The sequence below is a fragment of the Buteo buteo genome, chromosome 17 (genome assembly GCF_964188355.1).
Source record: "Buteo buteo chromosome 17, bButBut1.hap1.1, whole genome shotgun sequence".
Taxonomy (NCBI): domain Eukaryota; kingdom Metazoa; phylum Chordata; class Aves; order Accipitriformes; family Accipitridae; genus Buteo; species Buteo buteo.
Window position 1 is genome coordinate 17468017 of NC_134187.1, and position 27956 is coordinate 17495972.

Below are 27956 nucleotides of genomic sequence, written 5' to 3' on the forward strand. Positions count from 1 at the left end.
AAGATGAGGAGGTCCTGGGTGTGGACAGGAGAAAAGGGCAATGCAGCAACCTCAAGAATTTTATGGGTTTATGTTAAACAGCTGCGGTAACATCAGGAGGTTATCAGGAGCCTGAGGACATCCAAGAGCAAAGCTCTGGTAGAGAGATAGAGGAATCAGAGGCACAAACATTATTCCCTGCTGACAGGTAGGGCTGCACTGGTATATTCCTCTGCTAGTCCAAACGAGTCTGGGAGAGGAGCTGAGCAGAAAAGGGAACTTTTGGTAAATGAGGAAGGGAGCTGCTTGCTTCACAAGCCACTTCCTGTGTTACATGCTCATCTCTTTTCCAGGCATTGCGGACAGGAGTCCTTGCTGAGCTCTGGAGGCCGACACTGGGCTGTGCAGCTTTTAAGCTCTAGTTAAGAGTGTAGCTTAAGCTCATGGCTACCAAAAGTCATTAACGTGCAGCACAGTGTTCAGTGGCCTGTGAGAAATGAATTCAGCTGCACTACGATTCCCTGCAGTTACTTTACCTGGATGAAAAGGCTCCCCAGATTTCCTCAACTGGCACAGTTTTTTGCTGTGTCTACAGAAATAAAGGGCTCTGAGTGAGTATGAAGCAAAGCCAGCAAGTGTGTGCCAAGGAGGGGCTGCAAATCAGGCTTATGGACATCTTGTTGCGATGTCGTAGAAGAGACTTCATTTCTGTTGCTGAGATATGTATCTCTTATTTGTTTTAAAAAAGAAAAAAAAATTAAAAGGAACACTTCCTTCTACGGGCTGATGAGTAAGAAGCTTTTCAGACACCTAAAATGAGTAATGTGAAAAATGAATAGTTTGGAGTCCAAAGCAAAGTTTGTGTGACCTCAGAAAGGGCGGGGGGAGAGAGAGAAAGAGTCTTTAAGGGAATTAAAAGAATCTAACAATATTGATTTCAGTTTGCCAGGGGAGTGAGCAGGAGAAACAAGCCATTGGAACAAGTTCCTGAAGCTTCCCACTAGCCGGAATGTCGAACAGCAGAGTGAAAACAAACATTTCTATAAGGTTTGCCTTCCCAGAAAAGACTAAGTCCAGTCCCTCTTGACTTGCATGCTGTTGCTGGCAGCATCTGTCCCTCTTTGAAGCAGCAAAGAAGGCAGGACTTTTGGTGCATTAATCTGGTACTGGTGGTGTGTGGAAAATGGGAAAAACTATGGGACGTCTTACTTTGGGGGGGGTGGTCCAGGCTGTGGCAGCGTCCAGCATGTACACTTGTGAAGGGCTGTGCTCGGCCTCTGGTGCTGGAGGGAGAGGAGGGGAGGGTTGTGCTCCATGCAGAAACCCAAGGCAGCACCCTGCCTTAGAGCTCTTCTAGGCGTGCCTGCGTCAGGCAGCCCTCTGCCTTTCCCTACATTCAGAGCCCTCGGTGCAGATTTCACAAGGCATCCTGAGCCTGTGTGATTCGATTCCACATTTTGTCTGATTTCTGTCTGATCACTGTCTCAGGAATATTACTGCTGGGTTAGGAGTTCCAGTAAACCCTGCCTCAGATGGCCCACCTTTCCCTTGACAGGGAAGGGTACAGTCTGCACGTGTGTCTCCAACTGGCCAGGCAAGAAGGAAGCTCTGATATTTGACTTGACTTTTTTTCCTCTTTAATACGGAGTCGAAGCAAAATCATGGTCCCTGTAGCTTGGTGTCTTTGAGAATAATGGAGTGACTGAAATAAGATGATAAATTGAAATTTGGAAATGGAAATTGCTTAAAATCAATGCATCCAAAGGTGACTGGGCTATTAACATGAGATGAACTTTCTTGTGACCTATATGCATACAAAGATTGACACCTATACAGGATCAAAGGAGCTTATGAAAGGCTAGAGTACATGAGAGGAAATTGAAAATGTGTAGGTTGTCGATCTTGAGAGTGGCTTTTATTAGTTATTGTACATAATAACTATTGTGTCAGAAATGAAAGGGATTAACTCTCTCCCAAGGTACTGCACCTGAGCAAATATTGTCTTGCCTGGGTGAAATTTGTGCCAACACAAAGAAGACCTGGTAAGAGGCTATGTACTGCTTAAGTCTCACTTAAGTCTTCAAAATGAAAATTATGTAGGAATTTAGTGGTGCAAAAATATAAGGACAAATTTCAACCCTTATATTACTACAGTGTATGTCCCTGGGGCTTTTGGAGTAATGTAGAGTCTCACCAGAACACATCAAAGCCATTGGAAAGTACTTTCTCTGCAGACTGACCACTTTCCAGATTTGGGAGTTTCTCATGTCACTGAACTGAAGCTCTGAAGGGCTGTTAGAGAGAAACTGGGTAAGTGGGTTTTAATGGCTGAATGTTTTATTCTCTGCTGTATTTTCCAGTGGCTCAAATGCTTTAGTCTATGTGAGCAAGCAGGGGAATATTTTGCTGTGATCAATAGGTTTTTCTGAGAAATATTGTAAATATGGGACCACAACTGACAATTTGTTGTTGGAAGTGTGAACAGAAAACACTCGAAATTTCAGAATAAAAGTAACGAACATTTTCAGGCCAGAGGAAGAAAATTCTAAGTCTGGAGGACAAAGGAAATGTTTTTCATGCTGAATCCTTCTGTCTAGATCTGCTTTCAGCAGATGACACCCACCTTTCAATCACACTCTTGCATCTGTGCCCAGTTTGCACACCTCTTGCTAAATATTTTCCTGTTTGTGGAAGAATGGTGAAATGGTTTCACAAGAACACAGACCATTTACTTGACAGCCGTTCACATATTTAATTGTCTGTCTTCAGTGATAAGGTGTGCCTATGTAATCTGGACTGTAACCACCAGAGGGGAAAGGAGTAGGATATAATCTTGTACACACAGTATTTTTAGAAAAGCCTTTCTTAGTTTTTTGGGGGATTCCCATATTTATTATGTCTGCCCTTCCTCCTGGCACAACATAGCCTGAGGGGAAAAGAAATGGGGAACCTCACGGTGTCTTTCTGTAAAGCTGCCTTTTCTGTGTATTAGCCTGTTTCCAGGGATACCTTGTAGAGATGCCTCTGTTTTTTCCATGTATGTTCCAAGATATGGACATCACTGATGGGATGTGAGAGGCCTGAGGACACTGTCATATAAAACTGTTCCTTCTGAGAGGATGTTTGAAACTGCTTTGAAAATGCAATGTTTTTGAGGGGCTTGTGTCACCTGCTACCCTTACTATAGTTTCCACGTCATAAAAACACTTCCCTTCCCTATAAAGCTAGTATTGAACATTGAGCCCTTGCTGTATGGCTGACTTACTAGAGTTACTGGTTAGTTTGAAGGATCATTTAACATTTTTTTTTTCCTGGATTTTTTTTCTTAAATGCTTTGCAACCCAAATGTGTTCTGATCTGATTTTATTAGATTCTTTTGTCCTGCACTCCCCTCCTCCCCTTTCCCTATTTAATTTGATCTTACACATATAGCTGTAAACAGTTCATTTTTGTCTTGCATTGGTATGGTGGTTGTGTTGTAATCTGAAGGTGATTAGTGATCTGAGGAATCCAGATCAATGCTGGTTTAGGTAAAATGATCACAGATCTCTCCCCAGTGGCATGCATGGTTCCCTACCTTCCTGTCAGTCCACAGTAGAGCACCAGAGCACAGATTGTTCCCCCTGGTGAAAGGAAATCTAATTTACTAGGTTTAAATAGTACTGCAATCAGTTTGTTTATAGCTAGTGGTAATTATGTTGAGTTTGTTGGCTGATAAATTGATCCCATCCTACTCCTGTGTGTCTTTGGATATTCTGTTTCTTGTGTTGCCCTGGCTGGTATCTAGTGATCACAGCTACATCACAACTGCTTTTGCTTCACGGGCTTTGCTGGCAAAACTCTGGGCTTGTGTTTTGCTCTTTTGAGTAGCTGACAATCCATAACAACAGTATTTACAAGTGAGAATGAATAGAGCTGCTTTGCATGCCAAGAGTCCTGTATGCTTCTCTGACATATGAGGAGGCCATAGGGTGGTGCTAGGCTCCTCAATCCTTCATCTAATATTTGCCCAGTGTAGGAACACTGCAAAGCAGTTCATTGTCCTCACAGGATCCCTGTGAGGTTGGCAGTACTGCTGGCACCATTTTGCATGAAGATATTTTTGGCAGAACAGAAACAAATGACATAACCAGCATTCCTCTAATGTATATCAGATGGTGATACATAGAATGTGAGAATTCTGCGTTGCAGCACCTTATACCTCCTTCCCAAGTTTGGCTGAAGACTTCGCATTCTTCTTGATTTCTGTTCTAGTCAGAATTGTGCCATCATCTGCTCAAAATCAATTTCTGTAGGTTTTCCCTAATTTCCCAAATAAAAATATTGGAATGCTTTTGTGTCATGTTTACAAAGTACATGGAGGTGAGGGGAAGTCTCAGAGGAGTCAGATCATGGATGTTAAAACTTGCATCTGCATGGCTGTGAGTGAGCTGTGAGTAAGCACAGAGCAAGCAAGAACCTTTCTGTGTTAGGTGTGTTTCTAGGCAGTCTTTCCTTTCTGTGGTAAACAACAAGTTTTGGAAAGCAGAATGGTTTTCCCATGGTATTTTTTTGATACATCAGGGGACAAGTAAGGGAATATCCATTTTTTTATTATTAGGGGGAAAAATGCATTTAGCTCTTTGTTTTTACCACCTTGCTCCCACTTTGAAGAGAATGAGGAAAGAAGGGCTGAGGGGAAGGGGGAGACAGAGAGAGAGCATCAGAAATTTCTTCTGTCTTATTTATTTCTAGAAAAGACATCATTAGTGAGCTTATTAGTATGGCATTTTCAGTGGAAATACAGTATTTCTGCTGGACAAAATGCAAGAATGTTTTATCTCATGGAATTTCCCACTCAGGAGTGGAACAGTTCTTCATACTGCCACAGCTGCCTCAGCTTCTAATATGGATTTAGCAAATAGCTCAAAAGTACCCATAAGGACCCAAAGACACAGCTGCTATGGTGGTTTTTCAAAACCTTAAAGTAGCATACCAGAAAACATCAGGAAAAAACTTTACTATAAGAATTGTTGGTTGCAAAATAGGAAGAATCCTACATTTTGCTGCTGAGTTATTAGCCATTTGTTTTGATTTCTGTCACAGCAGGTTCTGTCTTGAATACGCTATGAAATTTGTTTTGGTTTTGTTTTGTGTGCACTGAGCCCAAGCAAAAGCCTTCTGTGGGGATGTCAGTGCCATTTTGCTCTTAGAGATTGTAGCTTTCAGCTTGATACTGTCTTTTAATGACACTACTCTTGTTCATCCTTGTTTTGATGTTCTTTTGATGTAAAATGCGTTTTCTGAATGAATAGGTTTGCTCCTTGTTTATAATTCAAATTGTTAAAGCCTATTTTCATTGCCTTTTTAATTATGCAGCATTTAAATCCAGAGTTCATTTTCTTTCAGAAGAATCCTCAGAGGGCTATTAAATACCAAGATACCACTTTTGGTTCAGGAAGTCCCCAAGTCACAAAGGAGGGTGTACTGAGGAAGTATCACTGCACGCATACCCTGATCTCATACTTTTTCCAAAGTTTATGCCGTTGGCTAGTGCTGGTGGATCTGTGGTCTCACCTGGTACAGCTCCTTTATGTCTCTAAACACAAAAAATGTTATGTATGTCTTCATTCCTCATGCCTTTTTTGGATCTTGCTTACTGCATTTCTTATTATGCAACTGGAAGTCACTGATGGAAAGGTAAACATGTTTTAGGGTAATATCCTAGCAGAAGTCCCAGACTGTATCTGTGTTAGTAACCTGGGCAGGGCCAGGAGCAGTGGCATGAAGTGACCTGTGGTGTTTAACTCTTAGCATGCTCCATTGCATGGTTTTGCCTGCGCCAGCCAGCACTCTCTGCAATGGTGTCTGGATATGGGTTAGGGCAGCAGCGTGAGCCAGGCAGATATGGATGAGGACTCCTCTTTGGGGAGTGAGCAGAAGGACAGAGTTTAGCCATATGGACGTGGGCTGTGCCATAAAACCTGTGCTCAGGGGCAGGGAATTGGCCCCGGACTGCTTTATTTTCTATTCCAAGGCAGGCCTGTTGGTTTCTGTGCCGCAGTGCCAGGCCCTAAGACAGAATGCATTTACAGCTGTCTGTATACAGGACGTAATTTTAATGCTTGGCTCCTGCTGCAAAATATGTCACAGCGAACTTCAAGAGGATTGTTTATGTCCCCAGAACCTTAAGCTGGAATAATGACTCTAATTTATTTATGCACATTTTGACAGCTTGTTATGTTTTATTCCGTAAAGCTAAATGTGGTCTCAACACCTTGGAGTTATTGCTACTAAGTATTGATACCAGGGAGAGATAGGGATTTTTGTCTCTGAGCAGAGAGCTTTTCTACTCTGTAAGGATTTGAAACCACTGTCCTTGTGTCTGGATGTGTGTTTGAGAAAGGACAGTGAAACTGAGGGCTGATGTGGCTAGCTGCATAACTGAGCAGGAACAGATTGACTCTGCATCAACAATGAATGCGTGAATAACCCAGTAACCAGTGACCTTAGCGTGGGACCTGTCACACAGACAGGAGATGGGGTACTCTGTTCTAGAGTAGAGACCTGTAAATGCTTGCTTGCTCTCTAATATAACTGTTTCTGTTTTAGATCTGCTGAATGATACAGTTTGGGTACCCCCTTAGGAGAGACTCAGTCTCTCCTCTTTCTCCATGGAGGTCTGAAAGACAGTTAGACCCCTTCTGGTCTGAAAGATTTATATTGTTTATGGGTGTGATTGAATAATTTACCTACCCATAGTGTTTCCTGTGTCTAATATAATGACTCAGGTTTGATAATACATTTACAGCTAATCAAGGTCTTCATAGGAGCATTGAATAGTTTTGTAAACCAGTAGGATATATTGGTAGATTGTAAGGCAGTTTTGACCAGGAGTTTAAATGAAAACAAAAAAACCCAACTGTAAAACCAAAACACTAGACATTGGATTCTGTATGACTTTGAGTTTCTTTTTCTGTTCTCTACAGCAATGTCTATACTATTGAAAAAAATGTGAGGAAACATTCCCAGGCACTGTGTTGTCTACACTTAAAGTGTTAGAAGAGTGCTTGGCAGGCTTTAGACCTGGGCCAACTAGGATTCTCTCAAATAATTTACAGGCACCGTTCAGGGATTAACTCCAACCAGGGACGTGTTCTGAATATGTACCTGACCATCTTGTTTTGGAGGCTAAGAAGGTTAAGTAGTATGAATAGGAACTATCTGCAACCAGTAGCTGTAATCCTGAAGAACAGTCCCAGGCTGTTCAATTTTCTAGTATAGATGTAGCTAATGCACGCTTACTTCTATACCATATACATTTGGAAGCAGTGCTGAAACAGGGAAGGGGAGAAAGAATATGTTTAACCTAATCCAGGATATATGGGGATGACAGAAATCACATTAACACAGACTCTTAATACCTTGCTGAATATCTTCTATTGGCTCTAAGCAGTAGTAGCTCAAGAAAAATAACATTCATGACGGGCCACTGTGGATCCCTGGAGTCTCAGTAGGGACAGCTGAGAGACAGAGCTGTAAATATGTCATGATAGACTGAAAAGAAAGAGGTACCACTCTAGGGGGGAACTCGGTGCGTAAGTATCAGCTCAACCTGAGTGACAGTCTGTGAGACAGACTGATCATTGCCTTTGGGCTTTAGTCCTAGTTTTAATGCCTTTTTTTTTTTTTTTTTAAAGCTTCCTCTTACCCACTACTCCAACAGCACAGTTTCCAGGGCCAAGGTTATTTACAAGTCACATGGAGAACACTAGTTACTGCCTCAGATACAATGGGAGGGTATAACTCTGCTGCTGATACAGATGACAATGATCAGGTTACCATTCATTTACTAACTCCTTAATCAAAGGTTTAACTAGGTTTATAATCCAAGAGAGAGAGCTGTGGCCACACTAGGATTCATGTGCAAAGTCATTGACCATCAAATTCTAGTAGTAGAGATCTGGTTTTCTCACTCCTGTCCTGAAGAACAGCTGTTCATGACCAAACTCAATATGAGAACTGACCACCTTCACAGTCCAAGCAGGGAGATCTGCCTGAACATGGAGAGTGAACTGAATTCCCACCTTGTTTGGGTTCGTCCTTCATATCAGGGTTTGAATCTCATATTGCACACGTCTCACGGGGTTGTCAGGTTTATCAGGATGGCACTTGCATGTAGTTCTGTAATCACTGTGACAATTCCCTGGTCACTAAAGTAACTTCCTGGAAAAATTATGTGAAAATCTTGAGTGTTAGTCAGTGATTTATGGCATTTTAAAGTAATCAAATGCAGCTGAAAATCTTGATATGTATAAACTTGGGCCAAATCCTGGCTATAATCTTATCTCAGAACTGTGTAAGAATACTGCATGCTCCTCTGTTCTTCTTGTGAGAAGGCAGAAATTTGTTCTGTTTCCTGAAATGATTGCCGTTCCTGTTGTTAGCAGAGGCAGAACTTGAAGGTCATTGAAGAAATGAGCCACTGAGAGTCTGATATAAGTTGAGTTATACCATCAGTGAATTCTGCTGTTGTCAATCACAGGCATTTCTCTGTGGTGTTTCAGCCTTGGCTCCTAGTCCTAGCCTAAAGTATCTGGTTTCTTTTCAGAAGTGGCTGGTCCGTAGAGTAGATTGCACAGCCTAGCTGTTTTTAGGGCCTTGCCATGTACTCTGTTTCATCTTATAAAATACACATAGTTCATCTCTAGTCATGTCCCCTTTTCAGATGGGAGACACTGGTGACAAGTAGTAGCTGGTAGAGTTCCTGCCAGCAGGTGCTTCATTTTATTTGGCTGTTGTAGGGGTTTTTGATATACTAGCGTGATTTTTCTTTTCTTGTCTGTGAATTCATGTGAAAAAGTATTATGGAGCTGAGCCCTGGCCTGCACTAGGAAGTTGCCCTGCTTTAAATTAATTCTCTATATATTCAAATGGGACCTCTGGATGTTTCGAAAGGCCAGCCACCAAATGCTCTCTCATTTTCATACACTATGGGGAGGGGTTCTCATCTTCATAGTCCTGCTCCAGAGAGATTCACCCTGCAGGACAATGGAGTGGTTAGTTTTCTGGCAGATAAGCAAATACATCATGGCAAACTTGAAAACTCATCTTCTTTTCTAACTTTTCCATTCATTTGGTTTTACCCTCAAGACCCACAGTTTCTTGCCACGTGTTTATCTCTGAAATGTTGTCCCCTGATCTTTATTAGCCCTTTGAAACCAAACACACACTGTGCATAAATTGCCAAGCTTAGTCCTTCAGCTGACAAATGGCTAGCTAGCTAGGTAAAAATAAGCTGCTTTCAAAAGACTCTAGTGTCCAACCCATCAGGTACCTGGGTATACGGAGCTACAGCCCACAGTAACTTTTAGCCTTTTGCAGTGTATGGACATATGTGGAAAGGAGTTTGTGACTTTGTATGACCTTTTTAAGGAGTTGGCACAAGGTTATATAGTTACTTTGGGCTGTGTTTTGCTAGCTTTTGCACATATGGAATAGCATCTTCCTCTGCAATAATCTCACCTATATAATGGTGTTAGAATCTGTCCTACCAGCTGGAGTGAGCTATTTCACACTGTATCTGAATCTGATATTGTTTCCTTTTTATCTGTTGAGATAGAGTGCTTTGCTGTGTATCCTGATATCCCATGGCTCTCTTTTTGGAGCTCTGTTCACACATCTTGATTCCATCTGTACTCTTGAAGAGGCCCGTTAGGTGGAAGATGTATCTGTCAAACACATGTAGATTCTGGACAGCAGCCCTTTACGGGTCACGCCTTGAAACATTACTAATTTGATTTCAAAGGGAGCTATTACAAAATGTCTTTTGTGTTGTTAGGCTTCAGGAGAAGGACCTCAGTTGGACACAGTGAAATGCTGCATTTGCTATAGCCATGGAGCCCCTTGTTGGAAAAGATATAAGAATCAGTCATGTCTTTGTCTTGGAGCTCAGCACCTCTTCAGGAGGAGTCCCCTGATGAGAGAGGGGGACAGCTAAATGTGTGTTAAAAGGTCCAGGGGACAGAAACTTAGTGATCCACAGCATCCATCTGATGCTGTCCAAAGCTGTTGAGCAACCTCAGGAAATGAGTGGAAATCTGACTCTTGTTTGACTATCCTGAGTCCAGAAAGTGGGACGGTGGGTGCAAGAGGGTTGACATACACATCTGTGCGCTCTGTGGCAGTGCTTTGAAGATCTGTGTTGTAGCCTGTGGCTTTTTATGATGCAGTCATGTGCATTTTTAAGCCTAAGAATTAGACACCTTTGTGGTTGAAGTTAAGCATGACCGTGACTCATTCAGCTGTCACTCTTACAGACTTGGCGTGAGAACCATATGTATGGGAAGAAGTAACCTAGACCCAAGATGCAAGTTCATGGATTGCAAGACAGGAGGCCAAACACTGAAACAGCATCTGACAAAAGTGAGTAATTGGTCAAAGTTTCCACTTCTATTTAGTCAAATTTCCAACATAAATTAATCTATTGTCTCAAAGTAGTGGCTTTTCCTCCTGATAAGCTGTGGATCTTCCCCCACAGCTACTTCACTATTTGCAGTCAGTTACAGTTGCTCATAGGCTGCACAATCTCTGAGGACATTAGAGCCGTACTAATAGCCTGACTGGCATTCATAAACAGGCAACGCTTGGGTCTTAGTAATACTCTAAGTCAGTGCAGTAGTGCGCCAAAATAAAGGTCATTTCAATTTCATGTTATGTCACGCAGTTTTGAAGTGACATGTGTTTAACGAGTTTTCTCCAGTAAATGAACGATAGCAAGTATTACACTAATAGGCTTTGATGATTTGCCCACACAAAAAAAAAAAAAAAGCAAAATCTTTCCGAAAACATTAAACTGATATTTTACCAGAGAAAAAAAAAAAACCAACCAGAACAAAGTTTCAAAATCCTGCCTCCAAGCTTCCATAATGAACAAAATTAGGCTTTTTGGCCCTTTCAGATGACTGTTTGCAGAAGTTTCACTGTTATTTATTTAAGTGTACCCATCACTACAGAGATGGAGGCTGACCTTCTGATAGGGATAGGAGAGCATGAAGGGTGCATGTTGAGCTTGTGACAGAAGCTGTATCACAAACCTCATGACAGGACCATTAAAGGAGTGAAAAACAGGTCCCTATGTGTATGGAGCCTATAATTGTGCATAGAAAGGTTTGGAGTAGTTTCTGTCTTCTCATATAGCAATGCCTGCTTACCTTGCCACTGTGCCTAGTACCCCAGCTGGTTGTTCCCTGTCATCTTTCTACCAGGCTATGGACTCAAACAGGCACAAACTGGAACACAGGAGGTGCCATCTGACCATCAGGAAACACTTTTTCACAGTGAGGGTGCTCAAACACTGGCACAGGTTACCCAGAGAAGCAGCGAAGTCTCCATCCTTGGAGATATTCAAAAGCCATCTGGACATCATCCTGGGCAACCTGCTTCAGGTAACCCTGCTTGAGCAGGGGGGTTGGATCAGTTGACCTTCAGAGGTCTCTTCCAACCCCAACCATTCCATGACTCTGTGATTCTATGACTGCTTGATCAGGGCTGCTGACATCTTGTCATTCAAAGGCTTAAAGGCGTTGAACAAAATCTGTTACCCAATCTTGTTCTTGGGAATATTGCTTTTGGTGTCAGCAGTGGGTTGTGTGGCACATTAAAAAAATTAATAGTTCCTTCAGTACAGGGTAGGAGGGAGAACTGTTTGGATTCTTGGTGGTGTAGCTTTTGAGTGTGCAGGAGGGACTGCTGCATTGAGACTGCCTCTCCAGGGAGGATGTGTGAGGACTATAGGAGGTAGGGTGAACACTAGTAAATGGCTGGTGGTGTAAATACTGGTATGTACACCCTTCAGCAGTTTGCAACAAAGCCTATACAAGTTGGGTTTTGCAAAAGTTGGTTTTTAATATTCTGCATAATGTTTAGTAGTCAGAGAATGAACTGTCTTTTGAGCTGGTCACACACCAAGTCTTGTCTTCTTTTTGGTGACGACTCCCACTGAAGTCAAACTGATGGTAAACTGAGAAGTCAATAATGTATGCAAAATAAAGTGTCCAGGCCCCTGCACCCCCTGTCTGCCGCCAGCGAGCAATAGGAATAGGAAGAGATCAGGACTGGTTTCCTGGCAAAATTTGGCATTAGGCTGCAATCCTAGAACAAGGCGGCTAAAGTAATTCTAATTAATTTCCTTTGGAGACACATTTTGCTGAATGGCACTGGTGGTTTTATATAGTACTTCATCTTAGGTACCCAAACTGCAAAAAGGCTGCTGCGTTGTATACAGATGCTAAATCTTTCTATGTTGTTCAGCTGATCAATTGCTTTTTTGGGTCAATGGTTATATGACATTATTTAACAGAGGACAGCTAAGTCCGTATAAATAATAATTTAAAGAGTAGAACAAGACCATGTATTTGCTGTCTTAAACAAAATGTTGAAATTTAATAATACAACCATTCGGTACCACTCTAAATTGTTCTTACAACCTGTTCTACAATGTTTTACTACCACCCACTAATCATGCCAAATATAATGTGCTATTCATATTTTTTCCAGTACACAGGCACGAGCACTTGCGTGAGCTTCCATGATGATAATATTTGGCTTACAAATTATTTTAACAAATTTTGAAGTGTTTCTAGTCATATCAAATTCAATGCCAGAAGATAAACAAAATGGTTTCAGGGATATTTATGATGCTGTGCTTGTTATTAAACATAGCTTAATGCATTCATAGTAATAGGAAACTGAAGTTGTTATCTTTTGAATGCATGTGTCATGCAACTGAGAAATCTCTTAAGACAACACTCTTAAGTGTCTTTGCTACTTTTCAACTGATACAATGCCCAGCAAAGTCGGTAGAAATTCTCTTCTGAGCAGAGATAGCAGGATAGCACTGCACTTCTCTTCCTTTGTCAGAGATTTCTGTACAGCTGCGCAGACATCCTGTCACTGTTTTTAATTGGCTCTGTTATCTGTCAGGGTAAGTTATTCTTCAGATCCCCTTTTACATTCTAGGTATGCACTGTTGTTGCAGTGCCTCCGTGCCGGGTACTGCGGCTGATCAGCCCCCGGCACCGGCACTCGGATACGTGCACTCTGAAGAGGGGCTGAGATGTGCGGAATTGTGAAAGGGCTGGTGCCAAGGCTGTCAGAGCCAGTAGCCAGCCTGGCATTATGGGCTTGCGGGAAACCACCCCCTGGGACTGCAGCTGTGCTGTGGGACTGAAGACAGGTTGGTTTGCAGACATATAGTAATGCTTAAAGGCTGGCTGCACTGTCGGAGCATCATGTCTCTTGTTTCACAAGAGAATTGTATGCAGTCTTTGGGCCTTTCATGTCTTGCATGTTATCCTGAGACCCATCTCCTTTTGAAAAGACATTAAAAGGTGTCTAGCATGTGTGTGGGTAAGATTTTTTTCCTACTAGGAGAGAAATTTTTCAGACTTTGCATGCAAATTGTTGGAAAGAGGGGGCACACTGTTATATAAACTTGGAGAATGTGAAATGTGAGAGGAATGTTTTCTGTAAATGATGCATTTGTTTGAATGAGTGATCACAATCAAACAACGCATCTTAATTGTTTTCTTTTCTTTAGAATAATCTTGCAGTCCCAGAAAAAATAATATGAACACCATGAAAACGGTCTCCAAACTTTATTGTTGTAGTGTAAGACTTTAGTGAGATTATGTGCAGACAGTTACTGGGAAAATCAAAGTTACTGCTTCCATAATAACCATGCCTTTGCCAAAACTGATACTGCATTGCATTTGCAGAGATCCTGTATCTATACAAATGGGTTAAAAGACCAATGATGGGGAATTCTCTTACTTGCCTTTAAAAAGATGAGTCACTGGCCAAAAAAAAGGTGTAAATTCTCTCTGTTGCTTTTGATTGATACTGTTACATAGAACTACTACTAAGTTGGCACTTTATTTTGAAAGTTAATTGTGTTTTTTTGAGGAATCCCAACACTTTCTGGCCTGCATTAAATCTCTGTTGTCCTCTGGGTGCACCCTCTCTTCATTAGTGCTTCTTTTAAATTTCCAGGTGCTATATGCTGCCCCTGTCACAAATGTGTATCTCCTAGTGGAACTTCCCATGCTGGTAGGGTTGGATAAAAGGCATTGCACGGTCCTTTTGGCCTGATCTACATCTAATAAGGAGAGCAATTGTGGCATTAGGACGCATATCTTAGAAAGTAATTCAGGTGGTATTGGAGTGCTGGAGGTGTTTTTATTACACAGGGTTGGTTTCAGTACATTATAACAGGAAAAGGCTCTATTTAGTATTCAAGGAGGGATGAACAGATTGAAAGTTATGTTTGGGATGGGCTCTTGTCGCTACTGAAAATAACTGTGGAGTCTCCAGGGAGTCTATTCAACTCTGCCAAATCTATGTTAAAAGGAAACCACGTCAATTGTACTGAAGAACTTGGATAAGTTTCACAAAACCACTTCAGTGTGACTTAGTGTTTTATCAGTTTTAAAGAGTGCTGTACCTTTTTCAGACAGGATAGAGATATGAAAAGTAAATAAACCATTCCTGTATTCAGGATGAAGAAAAAAAGTGGACAAGGAGGAGCCTGGAAAAACATACTGTAAATGTAGGTTTTACTGCACATAATGGCACGGAGCTCCTATGCTGGGTCTGGGGACTAGCTCTCCACTGTCCTGCTCTGTGGGCTGCAAAGTGGGTTTAAAAGTCTGCTCAGACTGACTGTGTTTCACAGTCTTTGCACAGATTTAAATACCCATTATGTGAGACAGCAAAGAATCAGACCCAGGTATGGGTTATATGCAGATACTCAGTAGACTCCATTCTAGATGCAGGATGTTTCCCTTCTCACTGCAAACAAGATCTGCAGCCCACTCAGCAGCTGTTCCATTTCATTGTTCCATAGTTTTCTTGGCCAACATCTTTTTCCTTGTGTCTGAAAGACCACCTTTAAGATTAACCATGAAAAATTATTTTTAAGATGTCTTATTTGCCCTTGACAGAAGAACTCTCTATTGGGAGACTCTGTGTCACAAAATGGGAGCTGTGGTTCAGGCTTGGTCATGCTGTTCCTAACTTTTCCCTGCATGACTGCACTGTAGCTTGAATTGATCATGGCAAGTAAATTGAAGCTGTTAGTTCATTTAATTGTCAGTTCTGTGTCTGTGCACTAAGTCAGTCAATGATTATTCTGAAGTGACTAGTACTACATCACATAGCTGCTCACATGGCCATTGGATGTGTATTGATGGTGCTAATGGAGTCACTGAGCCAAGCTCACATCTAGCAATGTCACGGCTCCCCAGATGTTGATCGTGATGGTGATTTGTTCTGCAGCAGTGTCCTGAAAGCCCAGGCAGTATCAGAATCCAATGTACTAGTTAGTAGATAGGATAACATAGCCCCAGGGCTGAAGAGGCTACATGAAACTTGAAAGAAGACAGTAAAAGCAAACTAATGGTGTTGATGGTGATACAGGATGCACAGGCTAGCTTTACAGTCATTGACATTCAGCATCACTTGGAATACCTTAAAATAGTGAATGTGGTAATGATTTTTTAAATACTGAACTTGACAATAATATTTTAAATAAAAAATAACTTTGCTGGCCATTCTGAACCTAGCAAGCATAGATGATTGGGTTTTTTATGGACATGATGATAGAGGAGTTTTGATGAATGTTTGAAAGACCAGCAGCAATCCTAGAAGGTAGTCTGGGGAAAATTTTCATTTGACCTGAGTGTAGCAATGGTCCTGTTAGATCTGAAAACATCTTGTAGAAAACAGCTGTTAGGTCACTAGTCCACCTCATCATGAAGACAGGCTTTCTCTTAACTGTATTCTGTCTAGAGATGTGTTTTCATGTTATTTTGAAAGGTAGCATTAATTTTACCCTATTTTGCCTCCTTTCCACCTCTGATGCTGTGTAGATAATCACTCTGCCTCTTGGATGTTTTGCAGCCTATCAGCGTTTGTAAACTCACCACTTCTGATCACTGACAACATCAGCTATGTCTGAACTGGTGACATAGGGATGAAAAGCTGTGTATTCCATTACTGACCTTTTGAGAAATACATTACCCTTCTCTGCCTCCTTTGCATCTAAAGAAAATTATTTTTCTTTATAGGCTCTTTTTCTTCCAAGATTGCTCTCTCTTTGTCAAGCACTTTCCTTAAAAATGTCTTTGAGACCTATCCTGGGGAGCATAATGATCATCTTCATCAAAGAGCAAGAAAGCAGAACAACCTGTAGCATCAGAGAATTATTCCTCACATGTACAATTGGATAAGATGGGATTGATGTGACATCTGAGAATAACTCATTTCTTTTGGAGCAGAGGCATTTGATTGTTATTTGTGTTGATAACCATTCCATCATTCTAAGAATTCTTCTAGAAAACATGGTTCTGTGTATAAACTAAAATCTTCACATTTCTAGGGGGGAGGTCAGTGATGATACTTGCTGTTGTACAAATGATCTGGGATGATGATAAGTAGTTTGCAACCACCTGACACTGTGTGACCCAGCCAGAGAAAGGTGCCTGGGGTGTATTGGGGAGAAATGACACAGTTGCATATTTATTGTGCTGAGATCAACTGCGGGGCCACGAACAAGAATTAGTTCTTTCTGAGAATGAAAAAGGAAAAAAAAAGGTGTATCCCATTGGGGTCCACTGGAGGAACACTTAGCTAATGAAGGTGCTAAGCCTATTGAAATGTCCAGAGTAAGTCCCTTTCCCTATTGCTTACTGTGCTGAAGCAAGACCTTTATAGGACTGAAGCAGTGTATCTATGGGAACGTAGAACTCAACTTAAAAATTTAAAGCTCTTAAGAAAGCAACTGCTTTTTTTTTTTTTTTTAAATAATTTTGTAAGTAGTATTTGCAGAACTTTTTAAGAAATGGTCTAAAAATGGTACTTTATTAATGTACCTAAGAAACAATAGGTATGTTATGGTACTTAGGCAGGATGTTACTTTAATGAGTAAATCTGGCTGTTACTTTAATGAGTAAATCTGGGTCTCACAAATCAGTATTATTTTGTAAGAATGAGGACTGATAATGTACATAAGTGTTTTCAAGATCACATTCCACTCTGCATTGGAAATTTCTCACAGTTAATGGTTCCTCCAGCTAGTCATTTAATGCTAGGAAAGCCCTCTTTATTGATTATTATTGCATGTTAATGAATCTATCAGATATTTATTTTGCAAGTTTCTTGGTTAAATTTTCTTTATTGATTTCTCCCAGGGGTAAATGAGCTGCAGAAGTGGAAATAAGCAGTCCTCTTCTGCTAGGTCTAGATATTTAAATGTATTTTCAGAGTATCAGATCTATTACAGGAGCATTTGGGGCAGGCATTTCCATTCTAATCACATAATGGATTGCAAGACTTTTTTTTATATAAATATGAACTCAGAAAATAGTTGGATGGACCATGTCAAGAATACTAGCATGTAAGGAGTCACAGGGGGCAAATTTCCAGTAGAATTCTAGATACCTGTCTTTAGCACTGTCTGTGAAGAAGTCAAAGCTGTGTATGGAAATCAAACTGCACATTTCCAGCTACTGCAGTTGTGCGTGCAAATGGAAATTTAGCAGGCATAAGTTTAGTAGTCCCCTTTAAATTGGTCATGCCAGTATCTGAGAGGTGATTGGATGAGTTTATCGGTGTTCCAGATATAGCTTATAATTGCTGCTTCACATTATAAACAAAGCCATTAGCTGAAACATATCTACATTTACTGAAATGAGTTTAATTCATTGAAGACATTGGGGCACATTTAATGCCCTTTTGCTTTGTGTAAAGGCAACAATAAATCTTGCACATTTGCTAATATTTAAATCAAGCTTCAAAGTTAACCCAAATGACTACTTTGATGGAGGAGCAGGCTTTATGCTTTCAACTAAAAATCTCTTTTTTTACATAAACATTTTTTATGGCAGGTTTATTTTTGATAGGACCTTGTATAAAGACATTGCCTTCAGGAAGAAACATTGGAATTTTAGGGTTATTTGAAATGAATGTATAAGGATATGTTATATGTCATGACTATGCTGCCTCACATGCCATTGAATAAAAAGGACTTGAAATACTGCTGGCCCAAACCTGCAATAAAACTCTCTAATATTTCAGTGGACATGGCTGCATGTGAAGATACTTCAGAATGAAGCTTATAATCCTGGACCACTTTTCATGAGGCTGAATATATGAAGATACTTCATAAAACAAATGGTAATAGAGGACTTGTAACAGTGCATGGAGTTACATACTTTGCAGGGTTGCTTTTGTGGCAGCACAAGGCTACACAGCAAGACGTAATTTAACCTCATGCATATGTACCAGGATTTGCATAATTGCACTCTACTGCGGTTAAAACCAATGGTAAAAACCAATGGTAAAACTAACCTACGGATCAAACAATAACTGCAATGAGGGAGGAGGTTCGTGCAGTGATTTGGTACCTTGTCCTGCAATAAGATAAAATATCAGATGGACAATATTTACAGAGTTACCATCTCTTCTCATGGCTCCGTCATATTTGGGTTACAAATCCAAGAAATTTAAACTTGAGGTAACAAATATTGGCATTTAAGATTAGGTGTTTGCTTCTCAGTAATTATGAGTCTTTTTTTTTTTCCTCTCACAATAAAGTCTAGTTTTGAACTGCTGGAGAGTTAAAACAGTTGTTCAGAATGTTTGAATTCACTAAATTCTTTTTTGGAAGCACTTATTGGAATCACTAGTTTTTACACAATCAGTCACTATAAATTCAAAACAGGTTCTAAATATCAGGCTAGTCATTACCTAGCAAGAACTGTTACAACTGATTATCTTTATGTCCACACTACGAACTTGAGAAGCCTACTTTTCATTCAAATACTTTTCTATGAATTTTCAAACAATGGACACAATAATTCAAGGCTTGCTGCCTTCATCTGAAAGTTAATTTGGATGAAAGTAAGGTTTGCATTTAAAGTGCAAAAGCTCTTCCTGCATAAGTGCACGTGTGGACAGTTCTAATTCGGGAATCAAAATGTCTTCTTGTTTCACTTAATCTACTTTGAAAATAGAAGTGTTTAGCTTAATCCTTCATTGAACTGGAACAGGTCCACTTATTCCAGTCCACCTGTGAGTTATGTTGGAAAGGGAGTAGCTTTTCTAAATAACTACTATTCATTTCAGAAATATTTTTCCAACTACTTAGGTCTGAGCCTGATCTCTGTTGACACGCATTGCAGCCTTCCAAATCTCAAGTCTAAATTTTGCAACCATCTCATCAAATAACAGAGTCCATTTTAAATGCTTGGAAGACTGGACTCCAAAACTGAATCTAAGCTGTATTGAGTATTTGTGACAGAAATGTAACTTAGATTTTGTGGCTTTTACCAATCTCAAACTACAATTAATTCTTTGTTGTTCTTTAACAGTAAAAATGGCAGTGATGATGGTCATTAATTGAACAAATTAAATCATTAATTGTTTTGGTACAGAGGAAATCAAAGTACTTGCACAAATCCCATCAATCTCAGTTAAATGGTGCCATGACTTAGGAGTAATTCCCTGAATCAGGACTTAAGGCTGTCAGCTCTAAGGAGCAAGCCTTGTTATCTCTGACTGTCTGAACTGTGCTTAACCAGCTAGAACTGTTATATGGTTGAGAACTTGAGACACAATTGCAAAATATTATATAAACATCTTTTGGACACTTCAATGGATTTTGAGAGTTAAAAAAAAAATCCTTCACTTAGTCTCTTGGGGGACACAAGTCATTATTTTTTTTTGTTTGTTTGTTTTTGTTTTCTTAAATGAGAATTTAAGCTCCATATGCAGTTTGTAGAATGGCTGATGTGCATACCTGGGTTACTCCGAAAGTCAAATACTTTGCATATTGGACATTTTAAGCTGCTGTCCTTAAGTTCCAAATCATTAGCTTAGCAAATGGGAGCTTAAATATAAGCATAGTCAATGGGGAGGAAAAAAGTCCACTGCATAGTATGTCTAGCGATAGAAAAAGCTACAGAATGCGAACATAAATTTTTAATTCAAAATTCCTTAATTTAAAAAAACCACACCACGATCAATCCCCTCCCCCCTGACAAGCTTGCAAAACTAGGTCTGAATTCCCAGTGGGAATAATGAGCAACAGCAAGAGTGAATGCTGGGAGAGAAGAATGCAATTGTATTAGGCTCCATCACAATGGGAGGTAAACCCAAATCATTTATAAAAGGTAAATGCTGGCAGAACACAGGGAGCTCAGAGCACCACACTGCAGGTGTGATTTATGAGGCTGGGGACTGGCTATAAATCAAACCCTTTTGTTTTAAATAGTACTGCTTCAACACAGGAGATCAGTTTACATGTAGAGGAAATGATGAAAAAAATGCAGTACATTGCATCCCAAGAATATTAGAAAATCAGCTTTACAATGCGACTATCAGTACCATGTTCAGACAATGGATATCTGATGCTCAATTTAACGAATGCTCCCACTGCTTGAACAGAGTGCCCTAATCTAGCAACTCAAGTTTGTTTCAAATGTATTAATTATGGGATCTATTTTGTGAGACCAGCTGTTAAAATCATTGCACTTATGATCAGGAATGCATTGGCTATTCCTGTTAACTAGCTAGAGGTGTCCTTTTATGCCAGCAAATGCTCTGCCTGTTTCTATGTTATCTGTGTTTTTCCTTAACTATAAAGGTTTATGGGTCTCATTATCTAGTGGCCTTGTCCTGTGGAAATGGGTGGATAAAACAATTAATTCCTAAGGATTCAAATAAAGAATAGGCATCCTGGAAAGTTCTGCACGATTACAGGAAAATACACACCTCTGCCAAAGAAAAGTGCTTTTCTCCCTCTATTGGTTGTATAATTATCAAATGGAAGAGATTTTAAAGGTAACGAACAAAACAATTTCTTCCGCTCTGCTTTACAGATCTGCCAGGGCTTATCTTGGCTGCATATTTTGCATTCATTTTGCATGCATACCACTAGAGCAAAATATATGCCTGAAACCACGCTGTGTCCTGCAATGTGGGCCAGAGGAGCACTTAAAAAAGCTGAGAGGACAAAAGGCCTACATAAAGGGAGGTACAGCAGTTATATCAGTGTTCAAAGAAATTTATAATGAAACAAAAGCTGAGTGCATTGCACTTATGTGTATCCTAGTCATTTGATGTAATGGTCTTACATCAGTAATGATTTAGCTATGTGAATGTAAGGAGTTGCCTTTAATTCACTGATAAGCAGAGTGCCTTTATGTCAGCAAGGAGCCAAGAGACATCTTGTATTGCAGTGCTTTATTACTTTCCAAGAGTCCAAAATGCAAACACTACAGAAACACATGAGCACAACTTCCAGGATCTTTCTGAGGCTCTGATATTGATATAGCCAGCATCAGGTATTGCTGGAGGCGTTAATATCAATTGCTAGCATGAGGAAAGTATCATTTCACTGAAATAATTGATTTTTTTTTTCTAACTTATTATTATAAAAACACATCTAGTGCCATAAATTTATGAGGCACTCTATAAATGTAAAGACATATTCCCTGCTCAGTAGAGCTTGCAGCCTAAATTAGACCAATATATGAAAAGGATATATTGATGGTGAACAGAGAGAAGAAAGAAGTGACTGAAATTGCTTTTACCAATTTCTTGAATCTGACCAGGTTTCCACCTGATATTGGGCCAGACTTTTAAAAGTATTTGGGCTTCTGTTTTCCAAAGATTAGAGTGCTTAAGTGTCTTGAAATATACAGTCATTTTACATGTAAAATCTAATGCACCTCAAAAAGCATATTATGTGGGAGAGGAGTAAAGATGGCTTTGTGCCTTATGAATCTTATGTTGTTGTGGACACTAGTCAATTTAGATAGATAGCCTTGAAAGGGTCTGCCCAAGTCATGTAGTCCTCTCAGGCTGAGGTGCCATCTGTAATCTTTATAACACTTTGTTTTAACTGGATTCCTGAAAACTCTTTCCATCTTAGTTTTTTTTCTAGGCCAACATTTTGTCTCCTTTCTTTGTCTATTGTGCCCTGTGAGAGAAATACTTTTGTGGGCCAGAAGTAGTGTTTTAAAACTCATTTTTGCAAACTCTTCTGCCTTTTACACAAATAAAGATGTCACTCAAGGGATCTTGTTGCAACAGTCGAGGAAAAACCATAATTAAAGCTAATTTAAACATTGAATTTCTTTGCCATCATAAAGGTTAAATACACGGGAAAGCAAAAGAATATTTATATAGCAGAAGCAATAATGAAGGGTTTACATCTGCAGCCTCCATGAACAGTGGGGGTTGTGGCTTTTCCTATGTACAGTCATCAGGAATAGCTGGTAATTACCAAGTTCAAAGCCTATTGTCTCCTCCAAAAAGCCGACTTGTTTTTTCGGGGTTGTTTCAGAATGACGTGACGTCTGATGGCTCTATTCCTTTTATAGGTCTTCTTGATATGCATCGAATCCTGACCTGGGCTGGAAAGTAATTTTTGTGAACATATTTACAGAATGATGTGTAACAGATCTAGCAAAGGCTGAAGGCTGGTAGTAGTGACTGATGTAGTACCACGGAGAAAAGAAACCTGAACACTGCTCTCTGAGGAGGCTGAGCGAGGAGTGAGGTAATAACGGGTTTCACTGCTCAGTTGGGGTTTACAGGAGAGGTGATTTTGGTCCTCAAACTGTGCTCAGAGGACAGGAGGCAGCGTGTATTTTACATGTATGCGGTAGGTGATAGGGTAGACTTGTTCAGTGATCTAGGAGGCTTTGTGCTACAAACAAAGGTCTCCTGCAAAGCTGATGAATATTTTTTCCTATTGCAGGGCTGATATGTTGAATGCCTCCCTGCAAATCTTGAATCCAGCCTTGCCATGGTTTGCTCGCTCGTTAAGCCAATGGGTATTGCACCGAGGTAAAACCACAGGAGAATTTTTTGTATTCTGTAGCTGACAAAGGGAATGTCCTGAATTTATTCTAATGGCATGGTTTTACTTTCAGGTAGGTGTTGGCATGTGCAAACCATTTCAAAATGTCTGCTGCAATGACTGCAAGCATGAAATGGTCCATAGGAGGTTACATATGCAAGCACACTGTCTGTGGGCAGGGTGTATAAAGAGGGTGATTCATGAACTTTGCTTCTTAAACCATGACCTTCCACATAGGAAGCTCAAGTAGGTCACATACTGAGGGGAGCCAGGAAACACACGTATGTGCGTGATGCAAATCTGATAGCCTGTCTAGTAACCAGGAGTGGCCAACAGACGTGCATCCCAGTTTGTCAGATGTGTTTATACATTTTCTGAGATGTTACAGATATAAAGTGTATATCAGAGCTTAGACTCTGACCTTAAAAAGTAGATGTCTACTAAGATTGTATTCAACTTCCTTGTGATAAGAATTAGCTTTCCAACTTAAGCAGCATTTGTGACTTGATTCAGCAGAGCACTGAAGATGCACTTACAGCAGTCTCCATTCAGCAAAATTTTTAACCTTAAATGCATGCTCTAAGAACAGAGCTTAAAATTAAGTGTGGGTTTACATGCTTCACAAAACTGGGTTTTGACGTTGAGCCTCTGGATGGGAAAATTAGTCATGAATGTCTGGTTCATAGTGTGAGATTTCTCCGTTTTTACTCAGGAGGGGACTGGCACAGGAGGTGTCACTGGAAAGCACAACTACTGGTGAACAGTTAGCAGGAGATTTTAGAACCCCCTTTAAAATAACAGCTAAACATGTGAGTAGGTATAAAATAAGCAGAAGTAGTTTTTTTAAGATTTGGATATTAAAAAAAGAAAAATTTTTGGAAGACTGACATTTCAATTTCAAAATTAAGTAAAAAATTTGTAATTCAGAAAAAGTTTGCAGTCACCTGTAGCCCTCACGGTCCATATGCCTGCAGGCAGACCTTCTCTTTCTAAGTCACTTTTCCAAGGTCCTGGGTTTGTAAACATGTAAAATAAATGAACAAATAAACACACACACGTGTTTTGATATGGTCCACCATTCCTCTGATATTGCCCTGTAGGATACAATAAAGACATGAGGAATCAGAATAAAGGGATCCGGAATATCAGGGATAAAGACTTGCTTTTATTTCTTGTCAGGAATAAAGATGTAAGAATCAGTGCTTTGGAGGATGCCCTGTTACTAGATGCTGATGCATGTGAGGAATGCTATCTTCAGCTGCACTGCTAGTGGAGTTCTGCAAAGTCCACTCCACAAAGACATTTGTAGTCTGAACATGGAACCTCTCTTGCTTCAACGCGCCACTGGCAGCAGCAGTATCTCACTTCCTCCTCTGCCGTCTGCAGACCAGAAACATCACTATCTCCCAGCCATGGCAAACTGAAGAACCCAATCATCCTTATCTGCTCTCAAAAATGTACCCTGAGGAATGTCCCAGAAATGGTAACTTCCTGATGTGACTCACATGCTCCATCCTAATGCCTGTGGATGGCACCTGAATTTTTAAGCATTGATATGCTTTTTTTAGCATTGATATGAAAGGTGTTCTCTTACAAAAGGAGTTCATTAGTTGAACAGTGCTCTTTCATGGCATTGTAGGAATCAGTGCTCCAGATAAGAGCACTTTCTGGTCTGGTGCCTATCTTCAGATTTGCCAAGGGGGGCAACACTGTATGGCAATGGGAAGATTCCTTAATAGCCCTGATTAGGCATTAATGCAGGTGCTAATTTCTGCCTTTAATGTACCTCTGATAAATTATTATTATAGTCCAGTGATTTATAAGGTTTGAGGTAGGCTGTCTGGTGAGGGATGGATGATCCCACTGGACAGTCCGCCTCAAACCTTATAAATTGCTGGAAGTAGGAGCCTGGATTTATTCATAATTATATATTTCTGTATATATGTTTTTGGTTTAATAGGTGTGAAGAGTATAAAACAGGGTGAGCAAACTATTGCTTCAAAGGGAAATGTTTAAAAAAAGTTTGAGAACACCCGTTCTAATTATTGTATATGACATTAATTTTAATTTCCAATTAAACTCTGAGCTAGAGTATATCTTCTTACACACATGACTTCTGTTGGTCGCCTGCATGTTATGGGAAAGAGCATGTTTTGCTATTTTAAAATGATTTATTTAATGTCCTTGTAAAGTTTCATTTCTCTCTCTTTAGTTCCAGCCCAGGTCAGGATTTCTTTTTTAAACCTCATAAATTAGAGAAATTTCCTATTAATTCATCTGGCATATCCTTTGCAAGCAATGTTAGATTTTTCTTTTCCCTATGTGTTGTATAATTGGTAGTTGACCCCATTTAGTTCTAACTGTCAGAAGAAGCAGAAACCCCTCCAGTTTCCAGAACCTGCTCCACAACTTTGTAGACTGTATGTATTCCAGTCACAGTCTCTATCTGTACAAAATTTGGAATAAATGTATTGAAGTCAACAAAGCTGTTTTAGTTTAACATAATGTAATAATAGACTTTGTCCTCAAACTCCATCTATCATTCCAGCTCTCGTTAGGCATTCTGGTTTTGTTCTTAGTAGGAGCCATCATAAAGAAATTGATTTCCCTCTGTTCCCTCATCCAATTTATTGCAAGAGAACTCCATGTTCATTTGCCCATTACACAGCATTTTGTGGGGTGAGAAAGAAACAAGCCAAAAGAAATCATCAGAAGAAGTAGTTATCATGTTGGATGAGAGACTGTTCTCGTTTATTTTTGGCATAAATGCAGAACAGCTCCACTTCTCCCTGAGGAGTTTATTTGCATTTAGTTGGGTGAGACAAACTCCAGTTTGTACTCTGAACCCCAAAACTCACCTTCTCTACCCCTGTTTGCTGCACTGAGTTATGAAAGAGACTTCTTATGATCTTGTAGCCTACGTGTTATGATTTCCATTACCTCTGCTGTTCCTCCCCCTCCTTCATTGCTAGTTGTGTACCCCAAGTTGGGCATCCAAGTAATGTGTCCTCCATGGCTGTTAAAATTACACTATAAATAGGCTGGGAAGCAATATAGTTGGAGCAAAGCAACCGACACAATCCTCTTTCGTCTCCCCAGTGGCAAAGTTGCTCATGACCACAACGGACCAGGTCTCTGTTATCCGGAGAGTGTAAACATGGGGTTGCTTCTGCATCTGGGTCCTTCATAGGGTTGCGCAAATCATGGTGTGTTTCAGTAAGGATGCCACCATCAGTGTGCTGAACGTCATACAATGGCAATGACAGAAAACAAGAGTTCTCTCCTCCTGCACTGCTCTGTGCTGTGAACAAAACAGCGTTCTCGGTGGAGCCAAACTGAAAACTTTCTGCGCAGTTGGCTCAGTTAGAAGTTTGCTGTGAGGAATGCATTAGCTGGTAAATCTGTAAGCTGTGAATTGCATAGAGACTTGACATGACAGTAGATTAAGTGATCCAGTGGTAGTTTTGCTTTACCTTTATGCCACTCATTGGCTTCCTGTTTAGCTGCATCACATGAAATCTTCCCAGCCTCACCTTCAGGGCCTTACAGATGTTGCCCTCACTGCCATGTCACCTTCCTGTACTAGTTTACCAGCTTCATATCTGTTCCCTTTGTGCTTTCTGTCACGTATTTTCTATCCCTGGCACAATTTTTCCCCAGAAAACGGACCTGCTTCTGTATGTCAGTAATTCTTTGCCCACCTACCATCCCTTTCTTGCCTTCTCCATCTAGCATCATTAGGCCTTTAAGTAGTAAAATAGCTTGTTTTGGTTTGTTGTGGATGCTGTATATTTATACACGTTGGATGGGCTAAGATCAGTATTATTCTTGTGGCGTTGCATTTTTGAAAGCTGTTTGTACAGGATCCCTGTAGACCATAATAAAAAATGTCTCAATATATCTTAATTACAATGATGTGAGGACAGTGGCTGAGACCAGTACTTCATGACATGATCCATGGCTAAAGTAATTACAGCAGTCCCTTGCAGCTAAACATGTAGATATTGTAGATGAAGTGTTTATGCATTTGTGTGATTCTGGGAAAAAAAAAAAATTCTGTTTGGAAATTCTGAATAATGGTTTTGATTAAATTAATATTGCAGAGACTTTCTCTTTGGAATGATGATCTGTCGGCAGCTTAGAACAAATCAAGTAAGAATTTTATACAAATACCAAACTGTTATTTAAAATGTGTGACAGCATTGGTAGGGCACCGCTGAGCTGGTGATAAACTCAGCTTTCAAGTTTGTGGTGAACTCCCAAGCTCCATTTTGACTGGCTGGTTTGAAACATGGTCTCTTCTTTTGGCTTCTCTGGCAGTTTTCCAATAAACAATCTGTCAGCCTGTTATGCTTTCACAGCTGTATTAGCCTCTTTGGCCTCCCCACCAAGCTCCTGACTAATGTCAGCTCATCTTTGCTGAGAACGGCGGGCCTACTGGAAAAGTGAGTTTACAATTTATTCTTCGGCGATGTGACAGCTCATAGCAAACAGACAAACACTCTTTATACTCTTTGCACACCAGTCACTGTTCTACTGAAATAGCACAAGAAATAACACATATACACACATACATGTATGCGTATATATATGTATGCATGCATATTTATGAACATAAAAATGTGTATTTATGTACAAAACCATGTATGTGTATCTTTCTAAAAAGAAGAAAGAATATATATGCTCATTGCCTTTTCGTTCTTCTTTTTCCCTACTGCTCCCAGGAGCTGTGTGTGTCAGGGTCTTCCACGCAGTCCCCAGTCCTCATGTCGTGCACAGCTCTTCCTCTGAATCATGTCATTTGGTTCCTACTTCCTTACTTGGCCCACTGCCTTCTCTATCTCTTTGTCTCCATTTCTTTCTTGCTTAGCTTGCCCTCCCCAGCTTCTTAATCTGTGAGATTTTATCAAGGCAAAGTATGTGCTTCTGTAGGGTCATATCAATGCTTCATTTCATGCTTCTGCCTTTAGGAAAATTCCCAGGGTCTAGGTCCAGCAGCCAGTACAGACAATCTCCCTTTTCCTAGATGTTAGCCTTCTCATTGCCCTGCCCTGGTGCCCAGACAATACCA

General features: G+C 40.2%; 1 long non-coding RNA gene across 1 annotated transcript; it reads left to right on the forward strand.

Annotated features, from left to right (window-relative positions):
* The first annotated feature begins 876 nt into the window (after positions 1-876).
* LOC142041212 (uncharacterized) lies at positions 877-18274 on the forward strand. The gene is made up of 5 exons (XR_012653377.1): positions 877-1026; positions 1958-2021; positions 2134-2289; positions 10278-10383; positions 18094-18274. It is a non-coding gene; the product is annotated as an uncharacterized LOC142041212 (long non-coding RNA).
* The last annotated feature ends 9682 nt before the right edge of the window (positions 18275-27956 follow it).